Source organism: Triticum urartu, unplaced genomic scaffold (genome assembly GCF_056163025.1).
Source record: "Triticum urartu cultivar PI428250 unplaced genomic scaffold, HENAU_Tu73 scaffold2, whole genome shotgun sequence".
Taxonomy (NCBI): Eukaryota; Viridiplantae; Streptophyta; class Magnoliopsida; order Poales; family Poaceae; genus Triticum; species Triticum urartu.
The window spans coordinates 10,019,801-10,043,929 of record NW_028260368.1 but is presented as its reverse complement, the minus strand read 5'-3'; the positions used below and the strand labels follow the sequence as shown (position 1 = coordinate 10,043,929).

The window sequence follows — 24,129 nt, the reverse complement described above, 5'->3', positions numbered from 1 at the left end:
TTAGAGCGGGGAATCATTCCAATTAGGAAGTTCAGCTCGTTGCTTTTTATTTTACCAGAATTGGAGCCAGGCTCTATCCATTTATTCATTAGACCCAGAAAATCGTAATTTTGGATTCCATTCAAAAAAGATTGATTTTATTACGACATGCTATTTTTTCCATTCATTACCTTTGAGGATCAGTCGTGGTCTTCTAGACTCTACCAAGAGTCTGGACGAATTTGTTGTTTCATCCAAATGTGTAAAAGATCATAGTCGCACTTAAAAGCCGAGTACTCTACCATTGAGTTAGCAACCCAGATAAAAAAAGGATCTTAGATACGATCGAAATCCAAAAATCAATGGAATTACACCGCGCGCTTCTGTCAAAACATTGAACTAGCAAGACATCAAAAGATTTTTTTTATCGACCATGAAAAACACTCAAATGCCAAAACGAACAGGTCCGGTGAAATTCCACTAAAGTAAAGTTAAAAAAAGAGCGACCCTAATCACGATGGCCAAATTCTCCTTATTTTTAGCGATTTTTATTAACAAAAAATATATATTATAAAAAATATATATTATATTGTATGAGAATACATGCAAGAGGAACACCCTTATCATTTGAGCGAAGTGTAGGCGGAAAAATTGAATATGGAGTGAGGATAAAGAGACCCATCTATCTACAAATTCTATTTGTTCAATAGACCTTTGTCAATGGAAATACAATGGTAAGAAAACAAATTAGATAGAAAAAGTAAATAAAATAGGGGCTTATGTTGGATTGGCACGATATAATATAAATCCAAATAGGATTAAAAAAGAGGTAAATTGTGTCTAAATAATTAGACAACTAGGAATACTAATAATCTTCTCCTATCCTATTTTTTGATTCATTTAGTTCTTCAATTAACTCAAAGTTCTTTCTTTTTCTTTAAAGAATTCTGCCTTCCTTAAAATATCATAAACAGTTCTTGTTGGTTGAGCACCCTTTTCAAGGAAATAGAGAATAGCTGGAACATTTAAACAAGTTTGATTCTTTATCGGATCATAAAAACCTACTTTTTGAAGATCTCTTCCTTCTCTTCGAGATCGAACATCAATTGCAACGATTCGATAGACAGCTTATTGGGATAGATGTAGATAAACAACGCCCCCCCCTAGAAACGTATATGAGGTTTTCTCCTCATACGGCTCGAGAAAATGATTCGAATTTCTGTCGATAATAATAGAAATTAGACTATGACGTGCATTAATTTCCTTACAGAAAAAACAAATTTCATTTATACTCATGACTCAAGTGGGCTAATTTTGCCTGACAAACTTCGAAGGCAAAATCCTTCCAAAATTTTTGAGTCGTCTTTAAACTCTTTTCTTTGTCTCATTTCGAACGAATTGACTTTTATTCCTTATTCTAATCCAACTCTGTTGTTGAGACAATTGAAAATTGTGTTTACTTGTTCTGGAATCCTTTATCTTTGATTTGTGAAATCCTTGGGTTTAGACATTACTTCGGGAATTCCTATTTTTTTCTTTCAAAAGAGTAGCAACATACCCTTTTTTCTTATTTCCTTCGATAAAGCATTTATCTCTTCTATAGAAATCTAATAAGAGGGATTGATTCTGATATACTTTTATTGGACTTTCTTCTTATTTTAACCTTTCGATTTATTTCTATATTAAGGATAGACTGACAAAGTTGGCCTAATTTATTAGTTTTCACTAACCCTAGATTCTTTCCCTTGATAAAAAAAATTCTGTCCTCTCGAGCTCCATCGTGTACTATGTTACTTAAACCCAGCGCAAATTTGGTTCGGAACGAATAGAACAGGCTATGTCGAGCCAAGAGCATTTTCATTACTATGGAAAATGATGGATAGCAAAATCCACAATCGATCATGTCCTTCAAGTCGCACGTTGCTTTCTACCACATCGTTTTAAACGAAGTTTTACCATAACAAACATTCCTCTTTTCATTGCAAAGTGGTATAGAGAATTGATCCAATATGGATGGAATCATGAATAGTCATTGGTTTAGTTTTTTTATACTAATTAAAACTTGCTATCTATGGAGCAATATGGATAAAAGAAAGTAAGTATTTATCCGGGAAGCCTCCGCCAAGATCCAATTTATTTAAACCCATATTAAAATTCTATCATATGAATGAAACATAGTTTGAAAAAGACGACTAAACAAGTTTGCTTAAAACTTATTTATTCTTAAATTTCCACCCTCAACGGATGGCTCGAGATGATCAATCTTGAAGTGAGAAAAGAAGGATTGACTCTTCCTCAATAAATAAACTATCAACCTCCAAAAAAGTTTAATTAATTTAATTACTAGAATTAGAATTCTAGTAGTAATATATTTTTTCAGTACCAAAAACAATTAACTATAATAACTAAATAAACTATTCCAATGAAAAGATTGAAAGTTTTTGGTAGTTATAGAATTCTCGTACTTCTTCAACTCGAATACCAAAAGGAAGAAAAAAATATGACTAAGTGATTTTATAGTAGAGGCATATCCTGAATGTGCTTGATAGATCCCATTTTTTCATGAAAATAAAGATAGTCAATTTGACTGGACTTAAGACTTTATTATGTTTTCTGAGAAAGAATAAGATATCATTATTCTCTTTAATAAACTTTTGTCTCGTACGGAATACTATATGATTTCACCGTTTGTTTCATCAGAAACAATCTGGGACGGAAGGATTCGAACCTCCGAGTAACGGGACCAAAACCCGCTGCCTTACCACTTGGCCACGCCCCATTTCGGGTTTTATGCGACACTAATAAACACTAGTATGTTTATTTGTTATTCGTCAATACCATTTCAATTACATAAAAAAGGAGGGATATTCTCTTGCTAGTATTCTACACATGCGGATAATATAGAATCAAAAAAATGCATTGATCATTACATGGAATTCTATTAAGATATTATATGAAAGTCGAATTTATTCCACTCTCATTTGAGAGTGCGAATACAAGGAGGTATTTTGTGTTTGGGAAAGTCCGAAGAAAAAAGATTTTGAATCTGCCTTTTCCTTCTTTCCCTTAAAAAAATAACTCAAGAAAAATCCAATTATTTACTCTACAAGAATGAAATGCTTGTTATGCCTAATATACTTAGTTTAACCTGTATCTGTTTTAATTCTGTTCTTTATCCTACTAGTTTTTTCTTTGCCAAATTACCCGAAGCTTATGCTATTTTCAATCCAATCGTGGATATTATGCCTGTTATACCTCTATTCTTTTTTCTATTAGCCTTTGTTTGGCAAGCTGCTGTAAGTTTTCGATGAAATCTTTAGTACTCTGTATGCCAAATTGAATGATGTGTTCATTCCAAAAAAATTTTAAAATGGGTAAAAGCCGAGAAGTTTTATATTTTTATATTATGAACCTTCGATTCTAAAATTTAAATTCTTCTACATTGAATGGGTAGCTACAGCAATAAATTTGGATCAGCCTTTCTACTCCCCTGCACCTAGGTTGAGCAGGTACCTAAAGGTACCTACACAATACCTAACCACCTAACCCTATTTTTGCTATTGATAAGAGTGCTTATTATAAAAGAATTCTTGCAATTTTTTTCAAGAATTCTTTTTTGCATTTTTAGGTATAAAAAAAAACCATCCTAGTGGATCCGTGTGGTAAGGAAAAACTGGTAATCTATTCCTTAAAAAAAAATCTTGGAGATTATGTAATGCTTACTCTCAAACTTTTTGTTTATACAGTAGTGATATTCTTTGTTTCACTCTTTATCTTTGGATTCTTATCTAATGACCCAGGACGGAATCCTGGACGCGAGGAGTAAAAATTCAGTTTTTTTTTTTCTTATTGGATTTGTTTCGTACATTTATCTATGAGAAAATCCGGGGGTCAGAATTCTTTCCAATTCGAAAGTCCCAAATGATCCAAGGGAGCGGAAAGAGAGGGATTCGAACCCTCGGTACAAAAAAATTGTACAACGGATTAGCAATCCGCCGCTTTAGTCCACTCAGCCATCTCTCCACGTTCCAAAGCGAAAGGTTTCCGTGATATGATATAGGCAAGAAATAAGAAATAACGGTTGCAAAAAACCCCTTTTTTTTCTTTCAAAAGTCTATAAAAATTATATTGCCAATTCCATTTTAATTATATTCTTTTTTCTTAATGTTAATAAAAAAAGAAGAAAATTCTTGTTTTTTCTTTCTAAAAATCGATATTGGCCGAGAGACAATCAAATAGATTTTCTCTTTAGCGGGCATTTCCATATAGGACTTGTTATAATTATAATAAAACAAGCAGGTTATATAAAAAAAACGCTTTTTTTGTCGATTATTTATCAAGAAAGCAAAAAGGGTTCTTATCAAATCCACCATAAAATTGGAAAGAAGCATAAAGTAAGTAGACCTGACTCCTTTAATGATGCCTCTATCCGCTATTCTGATATATAAATTCGATGTAGATGAAATTGTATAAGCGAATTTTTTTTATTTCCTTAGACTTAGACCGCGCAAGACAAGAATTTTTCGCTATTTACGATTTCATATTCTTGTTACTAGATGTTCTATAGGAATAAGAAGAAATCGCAACTCCTTTGCGCTACACATAAAATTGGATTTCGAAGGTCCATTTTTTTTTTTCAGAATCCTCTATTATTTTAGTTCTTCCACCCATGCAATAGAGAGGGAATGGGAAAAGAAGGGTTACTTTTATTTGCATTTTTCCCTTAAAAGATAGACTTTGAAATAGGAGTCTTGGAATAATGCTGAATTCAAAGGTTTATTTCTTTCTATAGTATAAGAAAAACAATTTATTTCTATTTCTATAGTATAAGAAAAACAAATAAATAGTATAAGAAAAACAAATCGAATCAAATTCATGGATTTACCACGACCTCGGTTGTGACTGTGACTCCATAGATAAAAATGGGAAATTTCTCTCTTCGAGACCATTGAAAAAGGGCATTGACGAGAAAGAAATCGTCCACAGATAATAAAACTATCATATGCCTTGGAAAGTGATATGAGGTGCTCGGAAATGGTTGAAGTAATTGAATAGGAGGATCACTATGACTATAGCCCTTGGTAGAATTCCTAAAGAAGAAAATGATCTATTTGATACTATGGATGACTGGTTACGAAGGGACCGTTTCGTTTTTGTAGGATGGTCTGGCCTATTGCTCTTTCCTTGTGCTTATTTCGCTTTAGGGGGTTGGTTTACAGGGACAACTTTTGTAACTTCTTGGTATACCCATGGATTGGCTAGTTCCTATTTGGAAGGTTGTAATTTCTTAACCGCAGCAGTTTCTACCCCTGCCAATAGTTTAGCACACTCTTTGTTGCTACTATGGGGGCCCGAAGCACAAGGAGATTTTACTCGTTGGTGTCAATTAGGCGGTCTATGGACTTTTGTAGCTCTCCACGGGGCTTTTGCACTAATAGGTTTCATGTTACGCCAATTTGAACTTGCTCGGTCTGTTCAATTGCGGCCTTATAATGCAATCTCATTCTCTGGTCCAATTGCTGTTTTTGTTTCTGTATTCCTTATTTATCCACTGGGGCAATCTGGTTGGTTCTTTGCGCCGAGTTTTGGCGTAGCAGCGATATTTCGATTCATCCTTTTCTTCCAAGGATTTCATAATTGGACGTTGAACCCATTTCATATGATGGGAGTTGCCGGAGTATTAGGTGCGGCTCTGCTATGCGCTATTCATGGAGCGACCGTAGAAAACACTCTATTTGAGGACGGTGATGGTGCAAATACCTTCCGTGCTTTTAACCCAACTCAAGCTGAAGAAACTTATTCAATGGTCACTGCTAACCGCTTTTGGTCCCAAATCTTTGGTGTTGCTTTTTCCAATAAACGTTGGTTACATTTCTTTATGCTATTTGTACCCGTCACCGGTTTATGGATGAGTGCTATTGGCGTAGTTGGCTTGGCTCTGAACTTACGTGCCTATGACTTTGTTTCCCAGGAAATCCGTGCAGCGGAAGATCCTGAATTTGAGACTTTCTACACCAAAAATATTCTTTTAAACGAGGGTATTCGTGCGTGGATGGCAGCTCAGGATCAGCCTCATGAAAATCTTATATTCCCTGAGGAGGTTCTACCACGTGGAAACGCTCTTTAATGGAACTTTCGTTTTAGCTGGTCGTGACCAAGAAACCACCGGCTTTGCTTGGTGGGCTGGGAATGCCAGACTTATCAATTTGTCCGGTAAACTGCTTGGAGCTCATGTAGCTCATGCCGGATTAATCGTATTCTGGGCCGGAGCAATGAACCTATTTGAAGTGGCCCATTTCGTACCAGAAAAGCCCATGTATGAACAAGGGTTGATTTTACTTCCACACTTAGCTACTCTAGGTTGGGGAGTAGGGCCAGGGGGGGAAGTTCTAGATACTTTTCCGTACTTTGTATCTGGCGTACTTCACCTAATTTCCTCCGCAGTCTTAGGCTTCGGTGGCATTTATCACGCGCTTCTGGGACCCGAGACTCTTGAGGAATCTTTTCCATTCTTTGGTTATGTCTGGAAAGATAGAAATAAAATGACTACAATTTTGGGTATTCACTTAATTTTGTTAGGTCTAGGTGCTTTTCTTCTAGTACTCAAGGCTCTTTATTTTGGCGGTGTATATGATACCTGGGCCCCTGGGGGGGGAGATGTAAGAAAAATTACCAATTTGACCCTTAGTCCCAGTGTTATATTTGGTTATTTACTAAAATCTCCTTTTGGTGGAGAAGGGTGGATTGTTAGTGTAGATGATTTAGAAGATATAATTGGTGGGCATGTATGGTTGGGTTTTATTTGTGTATTTGGCGGAATTTGGCATATTTTAACCAAACCCTTCGCATGGGCTCGCCGTGCATTTGTATGGTCTGGAGAAGCTTACTTGTCTTATAGTTTAGCTGCTTTATCTGTCTTTGGTTTTATCGCTTGTTGTTTTGTATGGTTCAATAATACAGCTTATCCGAGTGAGTTTTATGGACCCACCGGGCCAGAAGCTTCTCAAGCTCAAGCATTTACTTTTCTAGTTAGAGACCAGCGTCTTGGAGCTAATGTGGGATCCGCTCAAGGACCCACAGGTTTAGGTAAATATCTAATGCGTTCCCCAACTGGGGAGGTTATCTTTGGAGGGGAAACTATGCGTTTTTGGGACCTTCGTGCTCCATGGTTAGAACCTCTAAGGGGCCCCAACGGTTTGGACTTGAGTAGGTTGAAAAAAGACATACAACCTTGGCAAGAACGACGCTCAGCAGAATATATGACCCACGCTCCTTTAGGCTCTTTAAATTCCGTGGGTGGCGTAGCTACCGAGATCAATGCAGTTAATTATGTCTCTCCTAGAAGTTGGTTATCAACTTCTCATTTTGTTCTAGGATTCTTCTTTTTTGTGGGCCATTTATGGCATGCAGGAAGAGCCCGAGCTGCTGCAGCAGGTTTTGAAAAGGGAATCGATCGTGATTTGGAACCTGTTCTTTACATGAACCCTCTTAACTAAGATTTTCTTATTTATACCTGTTCTACTTTTTTTCTGTTCTGGCTCGGTTATTCCATCTAGCCGAGCCATTCATTCCTTTTTATGAAAGAAAGATAAGGGACAGAAAAAAAAAATAAATAAAAATGAAAGAAACAAACGTATTCAATAAGCAAAAGGAGAGAGAGGGATTCGAACCCTCGATAGTTCCTAGAACTATACCGGTTTTCAAGACCGGAGCTATCAACCACTCAGCCATCTCTCCACAGCCTAATCCTTATTTTACTCCTACAAATAGAACATAGCCATATAAAAAATAAAAAGATTTATTAGCCTCTAGAAAGATATCAGATACAAGTTCCTTTTCGATATATCTCTGTATACTGTATACACGGATACAGGATCCGCTATACCCGCTTGTGAAATAAAGAGTAAATAATCTCTTCTCACCCCCATATCCAAATAAAAAAGCGGTTTAAGTAATAAATTTGAATTAAAGAGAAGAATCAATGGATTCATGATTAAACCCCTCCTACTTCTTGTATTTTTTTACAATTTTGGTTTAAGTGAGGGATCAAATATGTAGTCAACTTTATTTGATGGTAGCTTGGAGGATTAGAAATATGACTATTGCTTTCCAATTAGCTGTTTTTGCATTAATTGCGACTTCCTCAGTCTTAGTAATTAGTGTACCCCTTGTATTTGCTTCTCCTGATGGTTGGTCAAATAATAAAAATGTTGTATTTTCCGGTACATCATTATGGATTGGACTAGTCTTTCTCGTAGCTATTCTGAATTCTCTCATTTCTTAAATGAAATTTGGTTAATATTTATTAACCCCATAAAAAAGAAATAATAAAGGCCATTTCTTCTAAAAAATTAGAATAGTGAGACGTATTAAAACGCAATTTGCGTTCCGAATTGCTAGCTCTTCTCTTTCAGTATTATGAAATTCCATTCCCATTAGAATATTCATTGACAGATAATAAAAAAAGGAAAACTCTAATATAATAGAAAATGAAATGAAACGGTCGACCCAGACATAGAAGGTCGACCCAGGCGGATATACGCTATAAAATATATACCGTAGCGAGCGTAGTTCAATGGTAAAATATCTCCTTGCCAAGGAGAAGATACGGGTTCGATTCCCGCCGCTCGCCCGCTTAATTTATCAAAGTACTATGATAAAAAGTTTAGTCTAGTTAACTGTTTAACTACTTATATTAAATTAAGTATTAATTAGGTGTTAGTCTAGTGCCGTATCCCTTACTATCTTACCCTTCCTTTGCATCCCACTCAAAAAAAGAGGGCGCTCCAGAGGCAGAAATAGAACTCGCCAACAGAGCTCCAAAAATTGGGTATTAACTGAGACAAACAACGGGCAAACTTTTTTTAAAGGGAAGGGAGAGGTAGACTGTCCCTTTCGTTTCATTTTTATTTTCTGCAGGGTAGGGAGAGGCCTTGCGCCTTCTTTTTTTGAAGGCAAGTGACTTCGCAAACTGCTCAATTTTGCCCTCTAGGGCCGGGAACTAATGAATAAAAAAGGGTTGGATACGCCCCTCTACCATACATATCTAGAGAAATAGAATAGTCCTTTTATACAGACTGCTAAGTGCGGAGACGGGAATCGAACCCGTGACCTCAAGGTTATGAGCCTCGTGAGCTACCAAACTGCTCTACTCCGCTCTGGAGTACCAGAAACTGGTGGACAAAAAAGGCTTGAATACAAGCCTCTAACATGTCTAGACAAATAGAATACTCCTTTTATACAGAATGGAGCGGGTAGCGGGAATCGAACCCGCATCGTTAGCTTGGAAGGCTAGGGGTTATAGTCGACGTTGGTTGATTATTTTTAACGTCTCTAATTCAAAACCGAACATGAAATTTTGATTTCATTCGGCTCCTTTATGGATATTCTCACCACTTAACATCTATGTCAGCTTTTCTATTTGAATGGAACCAAAGCTCTCCGCTTTCTAGATGATCCTTATAGAGTAGGAGATAGAAATTCTATCTAAATTCATCTAATCTACTTACTTCGTTCCCTAATTTCATTCAAGAGATCCTGAGGAAAAGAATTGGGTTTCCACCGAGCTGAAACAATATGCGGATGGTTCTAGTAAACCAAAACTATCGTTTTTTAGCTATTTGGCTTCCTTATTCCTTATTTTAAGAAGATTTAGTTACGATTGGAAATCAACTTTTTTGTATCTTCATCCATAGATCCTTTACTCATATTTTCAAAATTGGAATACTTAATCCAATGCAAAATTATGCTTCGCGACTCTGTACTCATAATCCTATTTTTATTTTGGATGCAATTTAAATTAGTCTTTGGATACAAATCGCCAGAATGTATATTCTTCCTCAATATGCTATTGAGAGGAAAAGGATTTAATCCTTTATAAGAACTAAAGTTTTCATCGGAATATAAAAATAAAAAACTTAAGGATGCCTTAAGTATATCATTTCAAATTCAGTTATTAATAGAACGAATCACACTTTTACCACTAAACTATACCCGCTACATTGTAGATTATGGTATAAATGGTACCCTTTGTCAAGGATAGCCATTTGACAAGAAGGCTAATTCCCCCTTATTGAATCAGATGGAGAAGGTTCATGACACTGAGCCGTTGGTACTTCTACTTCGATCGCTCGCCTTTACTTTAGGATTTAGATAGCCCCTCTGGTCTGTAAAAAAAATCTTTTCTTACCATGCTAATAGCGCCTGAACCAAATGTATTTATTTTGATTAGGATCCTATTCTACGGTTACGACTACAATAATAATTATTTACTTTGCAAGGACGTAAGTGTGTCAGACTGCTAAATTGTTTTATTATTCCTACAATATAAACTAGGGGATATAGGGGGTAACACTGTCCCTATAAATTCCTTTTTTCCTTTTCTTTTTTGTCCAGAATTGAACAAAAAAGAAATTATGGAAGATGTTTTCTTCCCCCATTAAGTCCGAGCCATAGAGTAAGAGTGAGATGAGTTTTCCAAATTCATCATAGACTTTCCCTATGGCTTGATAGAAGTAAGCAGCAAAGAGTCGTAACTTAAAGAAAAAAACGGACAGGGCCGACAGATTTACCTGATGTAAAGAAGATCCTAAAAGTCTCTGATTAGTCGACTCTCTCCATTTAACACTTTCCTCTCTCTCCTTTTTTCCACTGACTCAATTCTAGTTTATTAGATTCTTGTTTAAAAGAATGCAAAAAGTTCAATAGAACTAAGAACACATAAAAAATAGCATAGAGGATCAAGGCCATTACCAAAAGTTCCTCCCAAGGATCCTATATCCTATTGGGTATCTGTTCCCCGCCTTTTCCCGCTAGGATCGGAAATCTTATATTTTCCATATCCATATACCGTTGAATCCTTGGGGTTCCAGAATCCGCCTATTTTACTAGTCTTCGGAAACGGAAAACCCTGAACCAAGAAGAGTTGGATATGTTATGTAGGGTATGTTTTTTTTTATTAATTTTATTTTGAGCTCTCAAGATATCGATATATATACATATACAATCTCTACATAATGTCTCTCTCTCTATCTCTATATATTATATATATAATATGTACATTATGCAGTAGACCCATAATGGGAAATCCAAGTGGCTAATTTTTGAATTAAATAAAAAGCCCTTTTAACTCAGTGGTAGAGTAATGCCATGGTAAGGCATAAGTCATCGGTTCAAATCCGATAAAGGGCTTTTTAAATTAGTGGTAGAGTAATCTCGTGCTAAGACGTAAGTCGTTGGTTCGAATCTGATAGAGTACTTTTCTACTAAATTGATTCACTTTTTTTCTTTGTTTTTGAAACTTTCTCTATATTTTTAGAGAATTTTATGACTTAGTGCGGGATGGATGCATTTTTGGTATGAACACTAAATGAAGCACGGAGAATTAATCTATAACGATCAACTAAAAAAAATCCTAGATGAAAACATAACAGAAAAGTTGGAAAAACTCTTTGCTTTGGATCTATTTATACTTTTCGAGTATATTGACAATTCCAAAAAACTGCTCATACTATGATTATAGTATAATCACGAGCGGTTGTATATGGCCCTATCGTCTAGTGATGCCCCTATCGTCTAGTGGTTCAGGACATCTCTCTTTCAAGGAGGCAGCGGGGATTCGACTTCCCCTGGGGGTAGGGAGTATTATGAAAGGAGGTTAATCATAGATTAGCAAAAACCCTAGAATAAATTCTTCCTGGGTCGATGCCCGAGTGGTTAATGGGGACGGACTGTAAATTCGTTGACAATGTCTACGCTGGTTCAAATCCAGCTCGGCCCAAACCAAAAATCTAGGGCTTCGTGAGTATGAACTAAATCCTTTTGTTTTTCTTCCATAAAATAAAATGTCTGATCTATAGAAATAAAAGATAAAGAAAAAAGGGAAATTTTTTTTTCTAATCCATATCTCTCTCATTCCTTTCTTACAAACAAAAGAGTTTTTCTTATTGAAGGCTGGATTATTATCCATTTTTAGTGATAAAAAATCACGACATACTAGTTATGTCACTCTCACTATACCCACGTATAATATAATATGTGGGTATGTAGTATATGATTCGTCTATTTCTTAGAGTACGAAAGACGAATCGAATCTTCTTATGGTTCTATTTAAGAATGGGTATGCCATACACCCCGCGGGGATTGTAGTTCAATTGGTCAGAGCACCGCCCTGTCAAGGCGGAAGCTGCGGGTTCGAGCCCCGTCAGTCCCGAACTAGGGTTCAATGAATGGAGAAATTGATATTTCCTTTTTCCATGAAAAAAAGGGGCAGGGAGCAAGATCAAATACCCACAGGGCACCCTTACTTCACTTTTTTATTTTGCATCTCTCATTAAAGAGGGAGGGAGGGCATATAGGAATTTTTTTTTCACTACTCCCAATCGATAAAGAAAGACACACATACGATATGTGGATTAGTAGAATTTAGGATATTATATTACTCTATCTTTCTTTATGATGATACCATCCTCATCTTAATTTCCTATTCCACTCTTATGGAATAGAGTACCGGTATTTTACCGGAATCCATACATAAATCGTATTCCCTTTTTATTTCAGACCTCTTTTCCCCATCTCACTTCTACTGCTTATTTGGATGTCTATGTGACCCATAGAAAGTGAAAGTTGGTCATATAATACATACATAATTGTATGTATAACTATAAGAAAAAGGAAGGGAAATTGTATAAGATTAAGAAAGTATAAGATTAAGAAAGCTCGTGGGTTAGAGATATAGAAAAGAAAAAGTAGAAAAGGATTAAAAAAGAGGGAATTCCTAATCCAATCAAAAAACCCATTTTGGTCTTAGTGTGGATAGAGGATCTTCCTATGTTATACTATATAACTCTCATCCGTGAAATATAACTCTCATCCATGAATTGATTTGATAGATCCGATATTCATAATATTGAATTGATTCAGTATTATCAGAATGCAAGCCCTACCCTTGAATTTACAAGATACCCCTTTTTCCTCTCCATGGGATTACATCCCGAGTTATTGTGAAAATAAAAAATAAAGAGGTTATGGAAGTCAATATTCTCGCATTTATTGCTACTGCACTGTTCATTCTAGTTCCTACTTCTTTTTTACTTATTATTTATGTAAAAACAGTCAGCCAAAATAATTAATTGGAATTCCAATTAATCATTGAAGAAATTAAAAAGGGATTAAATAAAAAAAATCCAAGTCTTAAATGAAAGGATCTGGTTGGAATCTTAAAGTGTGGTAGAAAGAACTACATATAGTTTTTTCTACGACACTTTAGATTCTTTCTATTATATTATCTTTGAATCTACATAGAATAGATTAGTAGATTGAAATAGTTAAGTAGTCTAATTCAATTTCTTTTTTCATTGCATCCACTTAATTTCAATCAGGTCAAAATAAAAAAATCTAAGACAATTCTTGACCAAAGAATCCATGGAAGGAAAGAAAAATAATATGAAGAATAGACTATAGTAAAAAGTAAAAGGAAATGGAAAATGTGTGATATGCCGTGAATAGTTCCGTGGAAGAAAGTCTAATTTTCTTATGTATAGAACTTTTTTTAACCATTCGTCATTTCTAGTAGAAATTCTGAATTGGTATAATGGCTCTTTCTTACATTACAACTTACAATACAAGAGTTTCTTACAGGAGTGAAACAAAACTAAAGAAAAAGATTAAAGAATAACGTTTGACAAAATGATTAATGCAAAATGATCCATTAAAGAAAAGAATTGATACAACAATTTGATTACTTAATCAATTAGTAGTATCCCTAGAGTCCACTCCTTCCCCATACTACTAGTGAAAGAGAAAATGTAAAGACTACCATTAAAGCAGCCCAAGCGAGACTTACTATATCCATCTAAATTATGTCTCCTATTTCTATGAAGGGATTATTCTACTATTGATCAATAATCATAGTGGAATCAAGGGTACAGAGTCAAAAAGGGATTCCGCCCTAAGGCCATGGATCAATCAGTTCAAGGAATTTACTCCTAACAAATTCTTATAGGAATTCTGGTAGAATTAGAGAGCATTAAAAATACGAGATACTATAGCCCTTTTTTCCTTAAAAAAGAAAGAGTACGGGAATGATGTCCTGAATAGAAGAAGCGGGAATAGGAAGATTTTTTATTCCTTTTGTTACTCTTTTTTTTTTTTTTAAGCAAAGGACGCCCGAATATACCATAAAATTATCGATAGATAAATATTTATTGGATACCTACCTTACCTAATGTTTATTTTTGACCTAAACCCTGCAGCCTTGCTTTGTATCATTCTATGAAAGAATGAAGAGATTTTATCCATAATACAACTCCTAAATTGATTTTTGATCGACCTATTTAATCTGATTCTCGTTAGAATTAAGTAGTCCTTACTTTAGTGTATGTAGGTAACATAAGATGTACGATAAAAAAATGTATAATAATTAGTAAGTCTTGATATTCTTTCGTGGAGTCCCTTCTTGAATCTTAGATTGAAAAAAAAAAAGAATGCCCCTTAGGGACCTTTCTTTGGATACCAAGATTTCTGACATCTTATCCTCGTATTTTAAAATTATCAAATCGAATCTCAATTAAGAACCAATTCAAATTCATATAATAAAAGAATAAGGAAACACTACCTCACCCCTATTGATAACCATTTTGGCCACTACCGTCAAAACAAACCCTAACCCTAGTTTGAGGATAGAACTATGGTATGGTTTCTCTAAACCCAGTATCGGCAGGCCCAGTTACTCTCTTGCCCGAACTTATGCGAAGTAAAAATTTATCGAATTCGATCAGCACTATAAAAAAAACCTAAGTATTTTATTGATCAGGCGGCACCCAGATTTGAACTGGGGATAAAGGATTTGCAGTCCCCTGCCTTACCGCTTGGCCATGCCGCCAAAAAATCCGATCAAAAATCTAGAAAACAGCAAGTATTCATCCACGTTTTCTTACGAAAAGCCCCTTTTATTTTGAATATAATTCTACTTACTTTTTTCCAATCTTTTTCAAAAAATCTATTCCTGCTTTTTTTGATCCAGTTTCTATTATTCTCCTCGATAGATTCTATCTTAAAACATACATTGTTAACACAATAAAACTTCCCATTTCTTTCTATTGAGATGAAAAAGAAGAAAAAGTGGATTTCTATTCACAGGCTGCAAAATTCAGAATAAATTGGAACCGTTAACTAGAATTCTCTTTTTTTTATTGCAGTAGTGAACTACTCTTAAATCGGTATTATCTCCCCCCCCTTCAATGGCATAATAAAATATTATGGCTTTATGCTTAATCCGTGTATAGGTAAACTTTAGGTCCGAACAGCATTATTATCCAAAGATCCCCTTTATGTACATATCTCTATGGGGAATCATGCTTTAATTTTTCAAAGTATTAAATTAAATATCTTGAATAAAAAAAGGAAATTTGCTCTGATATAGAGTATAACCTGACTATCTTGGCGTACCCAAGTGAAATTACGATAAAAGAAAAGCATGGATATGGGGAGAGGTGGATAACTAGATTGGCATGTACTTAAAAAAGGGACTTACTTTATTTTAGAATTCCACAATGAAATACTGAATTTTCTAGCAATTATACTACTCCGATCCGAAATAAAAAAGAACCCTCAAATTATTTTGAGAAATTAAAGTAAGCACGCTATTCTAAATCGAAGTAAAGTCAAACTTTCTAGTATATTATATTACGGCTTTATTACATTCATAGAAAGGAGATAAAATGAGAAATCTTTGCCATCCAATCTGATTAGAATATCATAACATAAAGTATAAGTGGCAGAATTTTTTTTGTAGGAATGTTTTATCAATTCATTTTCATTTCATTTGTACCCCTGGCAAACTCGAACTTTCGTCCAAATGGTCTCTATTCATATGTATGAAATACATATATGAAATACGTATGTGGAGTTCCCTAGAATTTCATGTGATTCAGTAAACAGAATATAGATTCCATGATTGCTAGATCGATCCATAGGGATTGATGAAGAGTGAGCTGATAATGGAATTTTTCTTTGATAAACAGGAAACTTAAGATTAAGATGCTCCGGAATGGAAACGAGGGAATGTCCACAATACCCGGATTTAGTCAGATCCAATTCGAGGGATTTTGTAGGTTCATTAATCAAGCCTTGGCAGAAGAACTTGACAAGTTTCCAACAATTAAAGATCCAGATCACGAAATTGCATTTCAATTATTTGCGAAAGGATATCAACTGCTAGAACCCTCGATAAAAGAAAGAGATGCTGTGTATGAATCACTCACCTATTCTTCCGAATTATATGTATCTGCGAGATTAATTTTTGGTTTCGATGTGCAAAAGCAAACCATTTCTATCGGAAACATTCCTATAATGAATTCCTTAGGAACCTTTATTATAAATGGAATATACCGAATTGTGATCAATCAAATATTGCTAAGTCCTGGTATTTACTACCGCTCGGAATTAGATCATAAGGGAATTTCTATCTACACTGGCACTATAATATCAGATTGGGGGGGGAGATCGGAATTAGCAATTGATAAAAAAGAAAGGATATGGGCTCGCGTGAGTAGAAAACAAAAGATATCTATTCTAGTTCTATCATCAGCTATGGGTTCGAATCTAAGAGAAATTCTGGATAATGTTTCCTACCCTGAAATTTTCTTGTCTTTCCCGAATGCTAAAGAGAAGAAGAGGATTGAGTCAAAAGAAAAAGCTATTTTGGAGTTTTATCAACAATTTGCTTGTGTAGGTGGGGACCTGGTATTTTCGGAGTCCTTATGCGAGGAATTACAAAAGAAATTTTTTCAACAAAAATGTGAATTAGGAAGGATTGGTCGACGAAATATGAATCGGAGACTTAATCTTGATATTCCTCAGAACAATACATTCTTGTTACCACGAGATGTATTGGCCGCTACGGATCATTTGATTGGAATGAAATTTGGAACGGGTATACTTGACGATGACGATATGAATCACTTGAAAAATAAACGTATTCGTTCGGTTGCGGATCTGTTACAAGATCAATTCGGATTGGCTCTTGGTCGTTTACAACATGCAGTTCAAAAAACTATTCGTAGAGTATTCATACGTCAATCGAAACCGACTCCCCAAACTTTGGTAACTCCAACTTCAACTTCAATTTTATTAATAACTACTTATGAGACCTTTTTTGGCACATACCCGTTATCTCAAGTTTTTGATCAAACGAATCCATTGACACAAACTGTTCATGGGCGAAAAGTGAGTTGTTTAGGTCCTGGAGGGTTGACGGGGAGAACCGCAAGTTTTCGGAGCCGAGATATTCATCCGAGTCACTATGGGCGTATTTGTCCAATTGACACGTCTGAAGGAATCAATGTTGGACTTACTGGATCCTTAACAATTCATGCGAGAATTGATCACTTGTGGGGATCCATAGAGAGTCCGTTTTATGAAATATCTGCTGAGAAAGCAAAAGAAAAAAAAGAGAGACAGGTGGTTTATCTATCACCAAATAGAGATGAATATTATATGATAGCAGCAGGAAATTCTTTGTCCTTGAATCAAGGTATTCAGGAAGAACAGGTTGTTCCGGCTAGATACCGTCAAGAATTCTTGACTATTGCATGGGAACAGATTCATGTTAGAAGTATTTTTCCTTTCCAATATTTTTCTATTGGGGGTTCTCTCATTCCTTTTATTGAGCACAATGATGCGAATCGGGCTTTAATGAGTTCTAATATGCAGCGCCAAGCAGTTCCGCTTTCTCGGTCCGAGAAATGCATTGTTGGAACTGGATTGGAACGCCAAACAGCTCTAGATTCGAGGGTTTCCATTATAGCCGAACGCGAGGGAAAGATCATTTCTACTGATAGTCATAAGATACTTTTATCAAGTAGTGGGAAGACTATAAGTATTCCTTTAGTTAACCACCGTCGCTCTAACAAAAATACTTGTATGCACCAAAAACCCCGGGTTCCACGGGGTAAATCCATTAAAAAAGGACAAATTTTAGCAGAAGGAGCTGCTACAATTGGGGGCGAACTTGCTTTAGGAAAAAACGTATTAGTAGCTTATATGCCATGGGAAGGTTACAATTTTGAAGACGCAGTACTAATTAGCGAACGTTTGGTATATGAAGATATTTATACCTCTTTTCACATCCGGAAATATGAAATTCAGACGGATACGACAAGCCAGGGCTCCGCTGAAAAAATCACTAAAGAAATACCACATCTAGAAGAACATTTACTCCGCAATTTGGACAGAAATGGAGTTGTTAGGTTGGGATCCTGGGTAGAAACTGGTGATATTTTAGTAGGTAAATTAACGCCTCAGATAGCGAGCGAATCATCTTATATCGCGGAAGCTGGATTATTACGGGCCATATTTGGCCTTGAGGTTTCCACTTCAAAAGAAACTTCTCTGAAATTACCTATAGGTGGAAGAGGGCGCGTTATCGATGTGAAATGGATCCAAAGGGACCCGCTCGACATAATGGTTCGTGTATATATTTTACAGAAACGTGAAATCAAAGTTGGGGATAAAGTAGCCGGAAGACATGGGAATAAAGGGATCATTTCCAAAATTTTGCCTAGGCAAGATATGCCCTATTTGCAAGATGGAACACCCGTTGATATGGTCTTCAATCCCTTAGGAGTACCCTCCCGAATGAATGTGGGACAAATATTTGAAAGCTCGCTCGGATTAGCGGGGGATCTGCTAAAGAAACATTATAGAATAGCACCCTTTGATGAGAGATATGAGCAAGAGGCTTCAAGAAAACTTGTGTTTTCAGAATTATATGAAGCCAGTAAAGAAACAAAAAATCCATGGGTATTTGAACCCGAGTACCCGGGAAAAAGCAGAATATTTGATGGAAGAACAGGCGACCCCTTTGAGCAACCTGTTCTAATAGGGAAGTCCTATATCTTAAAATTAATTCATCAAGTTGATGAGAAAATTCATGGGCGTTCTACTGGGCCCTACTCACTTGTTACACAACAACCGGTTAGAGGAAGAGCCAAGCAAGGGGGACAACGAGTAGGAGAAATGGAAGTTTGGGCTTTAGAAGGATTTGGTGTTGCTCATATTTTACAAGAGATACTTACTTATAAATCTGACCATCTTATAGCTCGCCAAGAAATACTTAATGCTACGATCTGGGGAAAAAGAATACCTAATCATGAGGATCCTCCAGAATCTTTTCGAGTGCTCGTTCGAGAACTACGATCTTTGGCTCTAGAACTGAATCATTTCCTTGTATCTGAAAAGAACTTCCAGGTTAATAGGGAGGAAGTTTGATCGGAATAAATATAAATTCTTTTCTTATTTCTATTTTATGATTGACCAATATAAACATCAACAACTTCAAATTGGACTCGTTTCCCCTCAACAAATAAAGGCTTGGGCTAACAAAAACCTACCTAATGGAGAAGTCGTTGGCGAAGTCACAAGGCCCTCTACTTTTCATTATAAAACCGATAAACCAGAAAAAGATGGATTGTTTTGCGAAAGAATCTTTGGACCCATAAAAAGCGGGATTTGCGCTTGTGGCAATTCTCGAGCGAGCGGAGCTGAAAACGAAGACGAAAGATTTTGCCAAAAATGCGGGGTCGAATTTGTGGATTCTCGGATACGAAGATATCAAATGGGATACATCAAACTCGCATGTCCCGTGACTCATGTGTGGTATTTGAAAGGTCTTCCTAGTTATATCGCGAATCTTTTAGATAAACCTCTTAAGAAGTTGGAGGGCCTAGTATACGGCGATTTCTCTTTTGCTAGGCCCAGCACTAAAAAACCCACTTTTTTACGATTACGAGGTTTATTCGAAGAGGAAATTGCATCCTGTAACCACAGCATTTCTCCCTTTTTTTCTACCCCAGGCTTTGCAACATTTCGAAATCGGGAAATTGCGACAGGAGCAGGTGCTATTAGAGAACAATTAGCAGATTTGGATTTGCGAATTATTATAGAGAATTCTTTGGTCGAATGGAAGGAATTAGAAGACGAGGGGTATAGTGGAGATGAGTGGGAAGATAGAAAAAGACGAATAAGAAAAGTTTTTTTGATTAGACGCATGCAATTGGCGAAACATTTTATTCAAACAAATGTAGAACCAGAATGGATGGTTTTGTGCTTATTACCGGTTCTTCCTCCCGAATTGAGACCTATTGTTTATAGGTCTGGAGATAAAGTAGTGACTTCAGACATTAATGAACTTTATAAGAGAGTTATCCGTCGGAACAACAATCTTGCCTATCTATTAAAAAGAAGTGAATTAGCGCCAGCAGATTTAGTAATGTGCCAGGAAAAATTGGTACAAGAAGCCGTGGATACACTTCTTGATAGTGGGTCCCGCGGGCAACCGACGAGGGATGGTCACAATAAAGTATACAAATCACTTTCAGATGTAATTGAAGGTAAAGAGGGAAGGTTTCGCGAGACTCTGCTTGGGAAACGGGTCGATTACTCGGGGCGTTCTGTCATTGTTGTGGGTCCTTCGCTTTCATTACATCAATGTGGATTACCTCTAGAGATAGCAATAAAGCTTTTTCAGCTATTTGTAATTCGCGATTTAATCACGAAACGCGCCACTTCTAATGTAAGGATTGCTAAAAGGAAAATTTGGGAAAAAGAACCCATTGTATGGGAAATACTTCAAGAAGTTATGCGGGGACATCCTGTACTGTTAAATAGAGCACCTACCCTGCATAGATTAGGCATACAGGCCTTTCAACCCACTTTAGTAGAGGGGCGTACTATTTCTTTACACCCATTAGTGTGTAAGGGTTTCAATGCGGACTTTGATGGAGATCAAATGGCTGTTCATCTACCTTTATCCTTGGAAGCTCAGGCAGAAGCCCGTTTACTTATGTTTTCTCATATGAATCTCTTATCTCCCGCTATTGGGGATCCTATTTGCGTACCAACCCAAGACATGCTTATCGGGCTTTATGTATTAACGATTGGAAAGCGTCGAGGTATTTGTGCAAATAGATATAATAGTTGCAGAAACTACCCAAATCTAAAAGTAAATTACAATAATAATAATAATTTTAAATATAGGAAAGATAAAGAACCCCATTTTTCTAGTTCTTATGATGCACTGGGAGCTTATAGACAAAAACTAATCAGTTTAGATAGTCCCTTGTGGCTACGATGGAACCTGGATCAACGCGTCATTGGGTCAAGAGAAGTTCCGATTGAAGTTCAATATGAATCTTTGGGGACTTATCATGAGATTTATGCCCACTATCTAATAATGGGAAATAGAAAAAAAGAAATTCGTTCGATATACATTCGAACCACTCTTGGTCATATTTCTTTTTATAGAGAAATAGAGGAAGCCATACAAGGATTTAGTCAGGCCTATTCATACACTACCTAAACAAGAAAGTTAGATTCGGCGATGCCCCTCCCCTTTCGGGGGGCATTCCGATTTCCCTAGTATCATCATTATTTGCCACGCGAATCCAGATTGAGATTGAGGCAATTAAGTTAATTAAATTTTCGAATCACTGACTCAGGCCCATTGTCGAATCCTACTCAGCAATTGTCGAATCCTACTCAGCCGAAAAGGGGGTACTTATGTATGGCGGAACGGGCCAATCTGGTCTTTCATAATAAAGAGATAGACGGAACTGGTATGAAACGACTTATTAGCAGATTAATAGATCATTTTGGAATGGGATATACATCCCATATACTGGATCAACTAAAGACTCTGGGCTTCCATCAAGCCACTACTACATCGATTTCGTTAGGAATCGAGGATCTTTTAACAATACCCTCTAAGGGATGGTTAGTCCAAGACGCGGAACAACAGAGTTTTCTTTTGGAGAAACACTATTATTATGGGGCTGTACACGCGGTAGAAAAATTACGCCAATCTGTTGAGATATGGTATGCGACAAGTGAATATTTGAAACAAGAAATGAATTCAAATTTTCGGATAACGGATCCTTCTAATCCAGTCTATCTAATGTCTTTTTCAGGAGCCAGAGGAAATGCATCTCAAGTACACCAATTAGTAGGTATGAGAGGATTAATGTCGGACCCTCAAGGACAAATGATTGATTTACCTATTCAAAGCAATTTACGCGAGGGACTTTCTTTGACAGAATATATAATTTCCTGCTATGGAGCCCGCAAAGGGGTTGTAGATACTGCTGTGCGAACAGCAGATGCTGGATATCTTACACGTAGACTTGTTGAAGTAGTTCAACATATTATTGTGCGTAGAAGAGATTGTGGTACTATCCGAGGTATTTCTGTAAGTCCTCAAAATGGGATGACGGAAAAACTTTTTGTCCAAACACTAATTGGTCGTGTATTAGCAGACGATATATATATCGGTTCACGATGCATTGCCGCGCGAAATCAAGATATTGGAATTGGATTAGTCAATCGATTCATAACTGCCTTTCGAGCACAACCATTTCGAGCACAACCAATATATATTAGAACCCCCTTTACTTGCCGAAGCACTTCTTGGATCTGTCAATTATGCTATGGCCGGAGTCCTACTCATAGTGATCTGGTCGAATTGGGAGAAGCCGTAGGTATTATTGCAGGTCAATCAATTGGGGAGCCAGGGACTCAACTAACATTAAGAACTTTTCATACTGGCGGAGTATTCACAGGGGGTACTGCCGACCTTGTACGATCCCCTTCGAATGGAAAAATAAAATTCAATGAGAATTTGGTTCACCCCACACGTACCCGTCATGGGCAGCCTGCTTTTCTATGTTATATAGACTTGCATGTAACTATTCAGAGTCAAGATATTCTATATAGTGTGAATATTCCCTCAAAAAGCTTGATTCTAGTGCAAAATGATCAATATGTAAAATCCGAACAAGTAATTGCGGAGATTCGTGCCGGAACGTCCACTTTACATTTTAAAGAAAGGGTACAAAAGCATATTTATTCTGAATCAGACGGCGAAATGCACTGGAGTACTGATGTTTACCATGCGCCCGAATATCAATATGGTAATCTTCGCCGATTACCAAAAACAAGCCATTTATGGATATTGTCAGTAAGTATGTGCAGATCCAGTATAGCGTCTTTTTCACTCCACAAGGATCAAGATCAAATGAATACTTATGGTAAAAAAGATAGGGAAATTCTTGATTATTCAACGTCGGATCGAATCATGTCCAATGGCCATTGGAATTTTATCTATCCTTCTATTTTTCAAGATAATTCAGATTTGTTGGCGAAAAAGCGAAGAAATAGGTTCGTCATTCCATTACAATATCATCAAGAACAAGAGAAAGAACTAATATCCTGTTTTGGGATTTCGATTGAAATCCCCCTTATGGGTGTTTTACGTAGAAATACTATTTTTGCTTATTTTGACGATCCCCGATACAGAAAAGATAAAAAGGGTTCAGGAATTGTTAAATTTAGATATAGGACCCTAGAAGAAGAATATAGGACTCGAGCGGAAGACTCAGAAGAGGAATATGAGACCCTAGAAGACGAATACAGGACCCGAGAGGACGAATATGAATATGAAACCCTAGAAGAATCTAAATATGGAATCCTAGAAGACGAATACGAATATGAAACCCTAGAAGACGAATATGGGAGCCCAGAAAACGAATATGGGAACCCAGAGAACGAATATAGGACTTTAGAGAAAGACTCAGAAGAGGAATATGGGAGCCCAGAGAGCAAATATAGGACCCAAGAGGACGAATATGGAACTCTAGAGGAAGACTCAGAAGACGAATATGGCAGCCCCGGGGAAAGCGCAGAGGAAAAATATGGTACTTTAGAGGAAGACTCAGAAGAAGATTCAGAGGACGAATACGAGAGCCCAGAGGAAGATTCCATCTTAAAAAAAGAGGGTTTGATTGAGCATCGAGGAACAAAAGAATTTAGTCTAAAATACCAAAAAGAAGTAGATCGGTTTTTTTTTCATTCTTCAAGAACTTCATATCTTGCCGAGATCTTCATCCCTAAAGATACTTGACAATAGTATTATTGGAGTGAATACACAACTCACAAAAAATACAAGAAGTCGACTAGGCGGACTGGTCCGAGTGAAGAGAAAAAAAAGCCATACGGAACTCAAAATATTTTCCGGAGATATTCATTTTCCTGAAGAGGCGGATAAGATATTAGGTGGCTGTTTGATACCGCCAGAAAGACAAAAAAAAGATTCTAAGG

General features: G+C 36.5%; 7 non-coding genes across 7 annotated transcripts; 4 read left to right on the top strand and 3 right to left on the bottom strand.

Moving 5' to 3' along the window:
* Window positions 1-3,914: 3,914 nt before the first annotated feature.
* TRNAS-GCU (transfer RNA serine (anticodon GCU)) lies at window positions 3,915-4,002 on the bottom strand. The gene has a single exon. It is a non-coding gene; the product is annotated as a tRNA-Ser (tRNA).
* Window positions 4,003-7,628: 3,626 nt separating this feature from the next.
* TRNAS-UGA (transfer RNA serine (anticodon UGA)) lies at window positions 7,629-7,716 on the bottom strand. The gene has a single exon. It is a non-coding gene; the product is annotated as a tRNA-Ser (tRNA).
* An 824-nt stretch (window positions 7,717-8,540) lies between these two features.
* TRNAG-GCC (transfer RNA glycine (anticodon GCC)) lies at window positions 8,541-8,611 on the top strand. Its single transcript has one exon. It is a non-coding gene; the product is annotated as a tRNA-Gly (tRNA).
* A 2,486-nt stretch (window positions 8,612-11,097) lies between these two features.
* TRNAT-GGU (transfer RNA threonine (anticodon GGU)) lies at window positions 11,098-11,169 on the top strand. The gene has a single exon. It is a non-coding gene; the product is annotated as a tRNA-Thr (tRNA).
* Window positions 11,170-11,676: 507 nt separating this feature from the next.
* TRNAY-GUA (transfer RNA tyrosine (anticodon GUA)) lies at window positions 11,677-11,758 on the top strand. The gene has a single exon. It is a non-coding gene; the product is annotated as a tRNA-Tyr (tRNA).
* Window positions 11,759-12,116: 358 nt separating this feature from the next.
* On the top strand, window positions 12,117-12,190 carry TRNAD-GUC (transfer RNA aspartic acid (anticodon GUC)). Its single transcript has one exon. It is a non-coding gene; the product is annotated as a tRNA-Asp (tRNA).
* A 2,599-nt stretch (window positions 12,191-14,789) lies between these two features.
* Window positions 14,790-14,860, bottom strand: TRNAC-GCA (transfer RNA cysteine (anticodon GCA)). The gene has a single exon. It is a non-coding gene; the product is annotated as a tRNA-Cys (tRNA).
* Window positions 14,861-24,129: the final 9,269 nt, after the last annotated feature.